The following is an 11,630-nucleotide window of genomic DNA, read 5'->3' as shown; positions in this document are numbered from 1 at the left end:
GTGTGTGTGTGTGTGTGTGTGTGTGTGTGTGTGTGTGTGTGTGTGTGTGTGTGTGTGTGTGTGTGTGTGTGTGTGTGTGTGTGTGTGTGTGTGTGTGTGTGTGTGTGTCTGTCTGTCTGTCTATCTGTATGTCTGCTTAAGCGTGCGCGCGCGCGCGTGTGTGTGTGTGTGTGTGTGTGTGTGTGTGTGTGTGTGTGTGTGTGTGTGTGTGTGTGTGTGTGTGTGTGTGTGTGTGTGTGTGTGTGTGTGTGTGTGTGTGTGTGTGTGTGTGTGCCTGCCTATGTCAGTGTGTGTGTAAATGAGGGCTCCATCTATAAATACCTGTAGTGTTAGCAGCGGAGGGAGTGCAGACAGCAACAGCAGCATTAGCTGCTGCAACGTTTGTTGACAGCAGTAATTAGCCAAGGGCCTTTGTGTGTCTATCTACAGCGACAAGGGGTTTCACATTCCACCTGTTTCACAGCCTCACCAATGTCATGTCTCTTTACTGAGGCCTAGCTGCAAGGAATTATCCTTGCCTGGGAGCAATTGCCTTATTATGATGTTGCCGTGTTTGTACCAGGAAATATTGAGGGATGCTGGTCACTCAGTAGGCCTGCATCTCTTACATCCCACAACGTTATCATATGAATGACCTATGGATTTTGTTGTGCCCACCTGAATGAGCCCCCTGGTTGCTACAGCTGTTCTGTTACCTCTCTCTACCTCCCTATCTAGTTCTGGATTAACATCCAGATATCAATCACACCAAACTCAACAAAATGGCTGCCATCCTCCCGGTGACCTCTCTAACATGGCTGCCGTTGGAGCCCTCTGCCAGACAGACGTTCCACCGCACCCAGCCCTGGAGCAGACATCCTGAGGGCTGATGTTGTAACTTCACTGGCTGGCCTACATCTGAACAGAACATCTAGTCCTGTGTGTCTGACAGCACAGCTGCAGGAGGAGAGGGATCCGCTGAGATCTGAGACGTGAGGACTGACAGGTAGAGGAGAGATTTTAGTTATGTCAAAAGATGAGGGGATGCAGCATACAGTAGTCTCTGTGTGTGTGTGTGTGTGTGTGTGCACACTGACATTGAACCTGGATGATCTGTGCATCAAAACACTGAGTTAGCCCACTGAGTTAAAGCCCAAACTACATGCATGTCACATTAACTGATAAAGTCATCTCAGTTTTTTACACATTCTGAGCTAATCTTTGAAATGCTGTCTCAATGCAATGAGAACACCATGAATGAACCTGTCATAGTTGGGGTATGACATTCTGTCCTTTAGAATGCCCCTCCCTCATACCGTACAGTAGAGCTATTGAAGGGCATCTTGACATTGTAACTTACAAACAAAAGAATGTTGAATAACAGTTGCTAAGCAACCTGTTTTCAGGTCATTCTGTTGAGGGAGAACAGAACAAAGTGGAACAGTTGGCCTGTCTGGTGTTGTTGTTGTGATCAGAGCAGAGACCAGTCTGTATCTCAGCATCACTGGTAAAGGATGACTCCTCATCTCCTAACACTAGCCATGTCATCTTCTCAACCAGGATGGTGTCAGATAAACAAACCTCGACCTTGAGACTGTCATGCACACACACAACTAGAATGAGATATTATTTCTATGCAAGCACACTAACATGCACACACCCAAAATACTCTAGAATCTAGAATAGATCATGGGGTAGTTTTCCTGAGCTATACACTGCCATATGGTTTGTGTTATTAACAGTGGCGAGATGTTAGTGGGACAGAGAGAGAGTTTGGATCTGACGGAGTGCGCTGCTCAGAGACACATGGAGGACATTACGGCTGAAGCCCTACTGCACTTCTCTGTGATAGCTATCTGAAAGGAGAGAAACCAGATATATGGATCAAAGACCTGCCTGTGTGTCTGTCAGAGACTATTCACAGCAGATTCGGAAGAAAAAAACCCAATCTGATTCTACATTTACACCAAACTTTCAGAGTCTTGAATGCCAAGAATGATGAAATTCTAGGACTCAATGCTTTGTTTAGAATGTTAGGAGAGATACTATTCTAGAATCTACTGAATGATGAATCTGACTAATCACAACAGGGCATGCCACACATACATTCCTGAGTTCATTCTCGCCTCAGCGTATATCATGTGATATATTTAGGCAAGCATTGGATATAAATATATATTTTATCAGCAAATTCCCATAGCCTTGCATATTTACAGTGCACAAGCTGTTAAAATGAGTTGGGTGGTGGGAGTTATAGGCAAGTCATTTCCCCTCTCCAGCATGGCAGTAGTACAGCCGAGTTGCAGAAGCTCGGCAAAACAAATCTTTTAGACAGCAGAATCTGTTCTTTTTTTACACGTGTTACAGAACTATACTCTGGTGGAGAGGACTGGTGGAGGGAGGTAGAGCGAGAGATAAGGAGGTGGAAGGGAGAGGCTGGCTCAGGAGGGCCATGTGGGTTCTTCCCAGTTTGAAATAGACCCATCCACAGGAGGGACAGGAGAGCAGAGCAGGCCTTAGCCAAGCACACAACAGCCCTGACCTGTACAGAGGTTCAGAGGGAATACACACCGACTGCTAATAGGGAAACGCTTTACTGCAACTTCAGATGGGAACGTCATTCTCCCAGAATGAGTTGGTTTAGTATGTATTTTAATGATAGAAGCATGCTGGAATGAAGGCATGTATAACATGGTCGTTTAGCCATCGGCTTAGATACTGGTATGTGGAAAAACCTTTTACTGCAGGCTACTGGTGAAACAGTGTTCATTTATGGTTACCAAATGTCACCGTTTGGCACAGGAGCTTCAAAAACATCTCTTACCCAATGTTCCCCCTCTCATCAGCACCTGCTATTGCTGCAGCAGTTAGTAGTTTACTATGATGGCGTTTCAGCGCAGAGGGAATAATCACAGAAACGCATTCAAACAGAAACACAATAATGAGTCATTGATTACCATTCCATAAAATGCTTTATTCAGCAACATTGGCTAAATTACACACACACAGCGGCCATGTCTTTACCACATTGAGGAATTCTAAGGTAATTTCTAAGGAATATTATTATCATCTTGTATCTTATGGTATAGTGTATTTACAACAGACTGTACAGTAAACATGTTGACTTTTGTAAACCTATAACTACAGACAACCTTCAACTTGAAAGAGTACCTTTCCTGACTGAGACGTAACAAGGATTGTGTATATTGTCCATTTGTGCAGTCACACTGCTTCAGGGGAAGGTAAGGGATAGAAATGGAGCTGTAGTGTACTGTAGTCCAGGTCAGCAGCTAGGTCTATAGTTGGGATCTTTAGTTTTAATCTGTAGTGTACTGTAGTTCAGGAGGTCAGTGGGGTGATGGGGGCTGTAGTTATCCGCCCTGCTGGCCTTTATCCAGCAGGTCCTTGGCCTCGTTGATCTTCGCAGCCATATAAGGAGATCCCCCTAGAGGGAGAACACACATCCGCTTCATCAATACCCATCTGTTTCATCCTCCCTTTTCCTCCCCCTGTATCTTCCATCTGTCCTCGCTACCACCCAATTTAAAATGTTCTCCCCATCCTCCTGTTCCATATCTCTCAGCCCTCTATCCATTCCAGGTGAGAACAACATACCACAGTATACACATGGCATGCAAGACATTCAGTTCCACCCAACCAATGCCCTCTCAAAACCTTCTACTGACTACACAGACGGGATGTGTCAGAGGTCAGGTAAAGGTCAGGTGTAGATGGACTACAGCAGGCTCAGTCATTAGCCGTCTGAGTCATATCCAATCTACAGCTTCTCCGCCTGCCGGCACTGTGCATTAACACCTTGTGGAACAGTAATCACTATTGAGTACAGGGGATAGGTGTATGCTGAGCTAGCACAAACAGAGGTTGAGTCACATCCTAATAGTGTACAGTGACATCCTCTCCTCCTAGCCTTCAACACATTGTTCTGAAAAGTCATGATAGAGATGTGTGTGTGTGTCCTGGGTCAGAGTGGTCAATGAGTACAGCATCCTAGGAGAAGTAGATTCTGCTGTGTGACACCAAGACAGCCTGAGGGCACAGACGTGTGTGTACACAACACAAACCTCAGTAGCCAATAGCCATGTGTGTATACTGCCCTCTCTAGGCGGTGTGTGGTGTGTGTATTTCAGCAGTACTGTGTGTGTGTGTGTGTGTATGTGTGTGTGTGTGTGTGTGTGTGTGTGTGTGTGTGTTTTTATAGTAATAAATGAGAAAGCGTTAAGGAGTGTTTTGCAGTGGCAGAGAGCAGGGCCTGACGAAGGCCTCAACTAGTCTGCTAATCAGTCACTGACAAACACAGAGCCGGCCTGGCGAGTGGCCTACAGCACATTAACAGAGAAAGAGAGATACCAAAAACAGGGCTAGAGGGCCAACTCAGGTAATTACTTTCAGAAATAGCAAAACACATCTTGTCCACTGACCCTCCTTGGCTCACAGACAGGAACTAATGAGGTAATTAACCAATCATTCCATCCCATTACTCTGACCAGGAATCAGTCAACACTTTCCTGCCCAAACCCATGACTGACATGTCTCACGGTACTTGACAGTTAATTAAAGATGTCTAGCATCTCCAGGCCTCCACACCTACAAGCCGCTGATGCGTGACAATTAAATGTACAGTACTTTACTATTTCTATTTGACAACTTTTACTTCGCTACATTCCTAAAGAAAATTGTTCTTTTTACTCCATACACTTTCCCTGACACCCAAAAGTACTTGTTACATTTTGAATGCTTAGCAGGACAGAACATGGTCCAATTCACACACTGATCTGGCGGACTCACTAAACACAAATGCTTTGTTTTTAAATTATGTTGGAGTGTGACCCTGGCTATCTGTAAATAAAAATAAAATTGTGCCGTCTGGTTTGCTTAATATAAGGAATTTTAAATTGGTCGTACTTTTCATACTTAAGTATATTTTAGCAACTACATTTACTTTTGATACTTCAGTATATTTAAAAACAAATACTTTTACTCAAGTAGTATTTTACTGGGTGACTTTCACTTGAGTCATTTTCTATTAAGGGATCTTTACTTTAACTCAAGTCTGACAATTGAGTACTTTTTCCACCACTGATGATCTGGATCTACATAGTGGCAAGTTAGCTAGCTAATGTTAGCCTGGCAAGCTCCCATGTTGTCACACCAGCTCCATCACGTCACTTAGGCTAGCTAACTTAGCTGTCACTTGTTTGGACAGCTCCATCACAAGTTAGGAATGACAAAAGCAGCGAGTCACAGACATATATATTTATTATTACTTTTTTTTTGTTAACAATCATTGTTTGAAAATGTATTTGAGACACTGTCTGGTTTATGGGCTGTGTGTGTGTGTGGCTTCAGGAGTGTGTGTTTAGCCTCAAAGCTTGATCTCCTGTAGGCCTGCTATTGAACTCAACCTGAGAATTCTTAATTTACCAAACTTAACCATTGTTCTTTATTTTCTACATTTTTGTTTTATTTTTTCTCTCTACCAGAATTATATCCACAATATGAGCAGGACATCAAAGATGCTGTAAAGGGAAAGGCCATTTGTCATCCTTGATGAGACGACCGATGCCTTTGGAAGACTCTAGCCAGTATGAGCGACCTGTTGTTGCAGACCTGGCTTTCTTGGATAAAGTAAACTTTACCACTGTGTCCCAAGATGTAATTTCCTGTCTCAACAACAATGGGGTTGACTTTTTAGCAATGTGTGGGCTTTTGTAAGTGATTCAGCTATCTAAATGAAGGCTTTCACCTGCATCTTGAATGGCCTCTTCCCCCAGCTCTGGACACGTCACCTGCTCTGGACACGTCACCTGCTCTGGACACGTCACCTGCTCTGGACACGTCACCTGCTCTGGACACGTCAACAGCTCTGGACACGTCAACTGCTCTGGACACGTCAACAGCTCTGGACACATCACCTGCTCTGGACACATCACCTGCTCTGGACACGTCACCTGCTCTGGACACGTCAACTGCTCTGGACACATCACCTGCTCTGGACACATCAACAGCTCTGGACACGTCAACAGCTCTGGACACGTCAACAGCTCTGGACACGTCAACAGCTCTGGACACGTCAACAGCTCTGGACACGTCAACAGCTCTGGACACATCACCTGCTCTGGACACATCACCTGCTCTGGACACATCACCTGCTCTGGACACATCACCTGCTCTGGACACATCACCTGCTCTGGACACATCACCTGCTCTGGACACATCACCTGCTCTGGACACATCAACTGCTCTGGACACGTCACCTGCCCTGGACACATCACCTGCTCTGGACACATCACCTGCTCTGGACACATCAACTGCTCTGGACACATCACCTGCTCTGGACACATCACCTGCTCTGGACACATCACCTGCTCTGCGCATCTCCTGGTGCTGGATGTTTTCCAGAGATGTTTGAGGACGTGAACAGGCTGTGTGCTCTGGTGAGGGTGTTCTGTCAGGCACACCAGCGTCTGGAACGGAGATCATTCATGCTGGAAAATGGCCATTCTCCTGTGAATGCTGTGCAGACCAGGTGGGGCTCCTGGATACCTGCTGTGGAGTACCTTGCAGAGTACATGATGTGCTCACGGACTTCACTAGGACCTTACCAGAAAGGACAGGATGCCAGTCTTAGCTCACATTGCAGTGATACATCTGTGTTTCCCCTCTACCTCAGTGGATGGAGACTTTTCTCACATGATCAGATACTACTCAGTCAGCGTAGGAGCCTGTTGATTGCAAAGTATAACAGCATTGAGTAGTAAAAAGCATGTCAGTCACAAACACTCTTTCTGTGTTTTGGTTTAAATCAATTTGATAATAGTTAATGAGTAGTTATATGGGGAATGGAACGAAGAGACAATTGTTAATCTATTTGTTTATGTATTTATAGATGGTTTCATCCATGTATTTGTATTCCTTTGCACTTTGACACTCAAATTTTTACATTAAAGAAACATTTATGATTAAGGTTGAGTCTGTAGAGGTTATTTTTGACTGCGCTTTAGTAAGAACTGTAGGTTCATTCATCTAATACAGAGAATTAAGCATTTATTTCCATAAAACCATGTTCCCAATGTTATTAAATAATGTTACTACAATAGAGGCCAAAAAAAAGCTTTCTGTAGAAAATAGAGAAAAAAAATCCCTGCAGATTCTGTTTGGGTTTGGTCATGACCACAGTAAGATTCCATGTAACCGTTGAGTCATAGTAATCTCTTTTTATCCACTCAGGACATGCTTTGGCAGTATCCAAGTTGCTAATGGCCTGGTACTCAGGGCTCTATTGTCCTTCTAACCACTCTGACATCAACGCAATCGAAAATCACATCAGCCACTTATCATCAAAACAGTATTATGCTTTTAAAACTCACCTCACTGTGATTGCTGAATTTGAAAAAATAAGTTAAACAGCAGGTTGAAACAGTGGAAAACATGATCATTGTGGATGTTGTTTCAAAGCCTAACAACGAAATGGATTAATTTAAAACACCCATGCGCATTGTGTATACACCTAGGCCTATATATGAACTCAAGCCCCTCTCCCCCCAAAAAAATCTGTAATTTAAAATATTGAAAATATAGAATATTAAAACATTCAGAGAGCGGAGCTGTCAACAGTTTAATGAAATATGTTTAGTTGTGAAAACATGTTACTATCGATGTTCCCGAACAGATCTCACTTGGTTTCCCAAATGAAGCACAGCTGTCATTCATTCACGGAGCTGTCTGCACCCTGGACCTCTCCCACAGGGAAGGGGCTACATTTTTCAGTGATTGATGTATTTCAATGAAAACAGAACATTTAAATTAAAACAAGTACATTTTATTTAACTTCGCAAGCAGCTTATTTTGGCTTCAGAACGCTATGCATTCTATTTGAAATTCTGCAGATTTGTCCGATTTCTTTGTGCGCAGATTCCGTGCAGGTCTAGTCATGACTGCCGGTAATACGGTCACCGCAACAGCTCTAGTTATTACCCTCTCTTCTCCATTGATGTCCCTCTAACCAAACACATGGAAACTAATAGATACTATGTTACCAGAACCCAAGACATATCCAAGGGTGACAGCATTGATGGATGTGGCTACAGAAGGTGACCCTACAGAGCTTATAGCCCAATATTTCATACCCTTATTCTCCCTCTCCTTACTCTGTCACCTCAGCCCTTATCGCCCATAGTCAGATAGGAATCCCACAGGCCATTTCTCATTTCACACAGGCCATTTCTCATTTCACACAGAGTACAACTACCCGCCGTGTGTGTACTCCTCTCAGGAGGGAAAAACACATTGGGGACGAGTGTGTAAAACTAGCTACTGTGTATGCGTGTTTGTGCATGACTGTGTGTGCGCACGCATGTAATCCTCTCAGCAGAGGGAGACTGAGGGAGGCCATTAACCTTGAGTAAAAAGAAAAGGGATGAGTGGTTCAATAGACAGGTGCTCTCCTGTTCATGCTGATAACCAGTAATAAAGAGATTAAGCACGTAAAAGCAATATCTAATCTGTAATTTATCATGTCTAGTACCTTGGGGTTAAACTGACCTTTATCTGGGTGGTTCAGGACCATGATCCCCCGGTGGGCATCTCTCACCTTGGACTTGGTGCTGGTTGGGCTTCAGGGAAGGCGACAGATAAAGGTTAGAGGGGTGGTTGGACTATACAAATCAGATTTAGAGCAGGATTGCAGCACCATCTAGTGGACACAGACTGACAAGTTGCAGTAAAACCCATCCAGTTCTTCTGACCACTAAACTATTCAATGGTGTTCTGTTCTCTCCCTAATGTGATAGACAGTGCAAAATTGAATTAAACCAGGAAGAGAGACGACTAATATAAACCCATCAAAGACCCAGAGAAATCACACACATCCTTAGCATGAACACACACACTGACAAATACAAACAGTCGTGCACACACCCGCACGAACAGTCAAGCATGAGTAGCATGATTTCAGCAGTCTTACCTAATACCAAGGATGAGGCTGGCTTCATTTTTAAGTCATCTTCTGGTCAAACCCTCCTTTATAGTGATGAGATGAGAAGGCCTGGAGAGCGAGGAGAGATGTTAGTACTGAAAGTATACAACAAACCTGTATTCATGAGTCAACTCACCCACTGACTGTCTAGAAACGTATCCTTCTGTCCTCAGTGTAAAGGTTAATAGTATGAAAGGTGGAAGTGCATTATTTGGTACAACAGATCAAAACAAGACAAGAGATATGAGTTGTTGGCTAGGGTTCAGTAACTCCCTGCTCCCACACACACAGTCAGTGACTCCCACAGACAGGCATACAGAGTGTGAGGTCTGATCACTCAACTAACTCATGTCACGCACTGCCTCAATCACACACTATATGGAATGACTGTTTCACTCACACACCCAAAGTGAGTCATCAAAAAGTGCAGCTGTGTGTCTGCCCTTTCTGACCCCTCCCTTTCCCAGCTGACCTACAGTTGAAGTCAGAAGTTTACATACACCTTAGCCAAATACATTTAAATTCAGTTTCACAATTCCTGACATTTAATCCTAGTAAAAATTCCGTCTTAGGTCAGTTAGGATCGCCACTTTATTTTAAGAATGTGAAATGTCAGAATAATAGTAGAGAGAATTATTAATTTCAGCTTGTACTTCTTTCATCACATTCCCAGTGGGTCAGAAGTTTACATACACTCAATTAGTATTTGGTAGCATTACCGTTAAATTGTTTAACTTGGGTCAAACATTTTGGGTAGCCTTCCACAAGCTTCCCACAATAAGTTTGGTGAATTTTGGCCCATTCCTCCTGACAGAGCTGGTGTAACGGAGTCAGGTTTGTAGGCCTCCTTGCTCACACATGCTTTTTCAGTTCTGGGGTCATTGTCCATTTGGAAGACCCATTTGCATCCAAGCTTTAACTTCCTGACTGATGTCTTGAGATGTTGCTTCAATATATCCACATCATTTTCCTTTCCTCATGATGCCATCTATTTTGTGAAGTGCACCAGGCCCTCCTGCAGCAAAGCACCACCACAACATGAAGCTGCCACCCCCGTGCTTCACGGTTGGGATGGTGTTCTTCGGCTTGCAAGCCTCCCCCTTTTTCCTCCAAACATAACGATGGTCATTATGGCCAAACAGTTCTATTTTTGTTTCATCAGACCAGAGGGCATTTCTCCAAAAAGTACGATCTTTGTCCCCATGTGCAGTTGCACACCGTAGTCTGGCTTTTTTATGGCGGTTTTGGAGCAGTGGCTTCTTCCTTGCTGAGCGGCCTTTCAGGTTATGTCAATATAGGACTCATTTTACTGTGGATATAGATACTTTTGTACCTGTTTCCTCCAGCATCTTCACAAGGTCCTTTGCTGTTGTTCTTGATTTGCACTTTTCGCACCAAAGTACGTTCATCTTTAAGACACAGAACGCATCTCCTTCCTGAGCGGTATGGCGGCTGCGTGGTGTTTATACTTGCGTACTATCGTTTGTACAGATGAACGTGGGACCTTCAGGCGTGTGGAAATTGAGGTCTTGGCTGATTTCTTATGATTTTCCCATTATGTCAAGCAAAGAGGCACTGAGGCCTTGAAATACATCCACAGTTACACCTCTACTGCACCTATCTTTCGTATGTGACAACAGAAAACGTCACCCTACAGACAGTCAGCCCACCTGCTACCAGACAGTCAGCCCACCCGCTACCAGACCTACAGAGAGTCAGCCCACCCTCTACCAGACAGTCAGCCCACCCGCTACCAGACCTACAGACAGTCAGCCCACCCGCTACTAGACAGTCAGCCCACCCGCTACCAGACCTACAGAGAGTCAGCCCACCTGCTACCAGACAGTCAGCCCACCCGCTACCAGACCTACAGACAGTCAGCCCACCCGCTACCAGACCTACAGAGAGTCAGCCCACCCGCTACCAGACCTACAGACAGTCAGTGGAATGAACACTTCATCACAAATATTGGTGCTTGGTGACTATCTGATGGGGCAAAACAAGAAACCCCCAGTTTTGCCAATGTGTGCATGTGTGGGGAGAATTTTCTGCAAAATCAGCAGGTGTCATCACTGATCATGCATAGCTTCAGTGCGGTGTTTTAATAAAAAGAGTATGTAAAAGTTGCTCAAAACCACTCAACATGTTTTATCACTCTTATGGTTAGGACTGTGGTACTCTCCTAGACCTGTGAACTACATAGCTAAGTTAGTTGGTTACTTACTGAGGTGGGCATCTTCTTAGTCTGTGACAGGACCTGTCCTAGATACTTCCACAACTGGAACGCATAGCGACCTAAAACACAGTACATGTTTATTGTCCTACACACAAACACCTTTCCACAGTTCCATGTTCTTGCCCTGTCAAATATGGGTGGCAGGTAGCCTAGCGTTTAGAGTTTTGGGCCAGTAACCAAAAGACCTGCGCCATCAAGGTGAAAAATCTGTCGATGTGTCTTGAGCAAGGCACTTAAACCTAATTTGTTCAAGGGGCACAATACTATTATGGCTGACCCTGTAAAACACCACATTTCACTGCACCTATCAGATGTATGTGACAAACACAAACAGAAATATATAAACTCAACATGTAAAGTGCTCATCCCATGTTTCATGAGGTGAAATAAAAGATCCCAGAAATGACAGGATTGGCATAT

General features: G+C 44.1%; 1 pseudogene; it reads right to left on the bottom strand.

The window, feature by feature from the left end:
- Positions 1-3,350: 3,350 nt before the first annotated feature.
- Positions 3,351-11,285, bottom strand: LOC120058067 (annotated as a pseudogene).
- Between the last annotated feature and the right edge of the window lie 345 nt (positions 11,286-11,630).

The sequence above is a fragment of the Salvelinus namaycush genome, chromosome 13 (assembly GCF_016432855.1).
Source record: "Salvelinus namaycush isolate Seneca chromosome 13, SaNama_1.0, whole genome shotgun sequence".
In the NCBI taxonomy this organism is placed as follows: domain Eukaryota; kingdom Metazoa; phylum Chordata; class Actinopteri; order Salmoniformes; family Salmonidae; genus Salvelinus; species Salvelinus namaycush.
The sequence above is the reverse complement of the archived record's forward strand: the minus strand, read 5'-3'. Positions and strand labels throughout refer to the sequence as shown.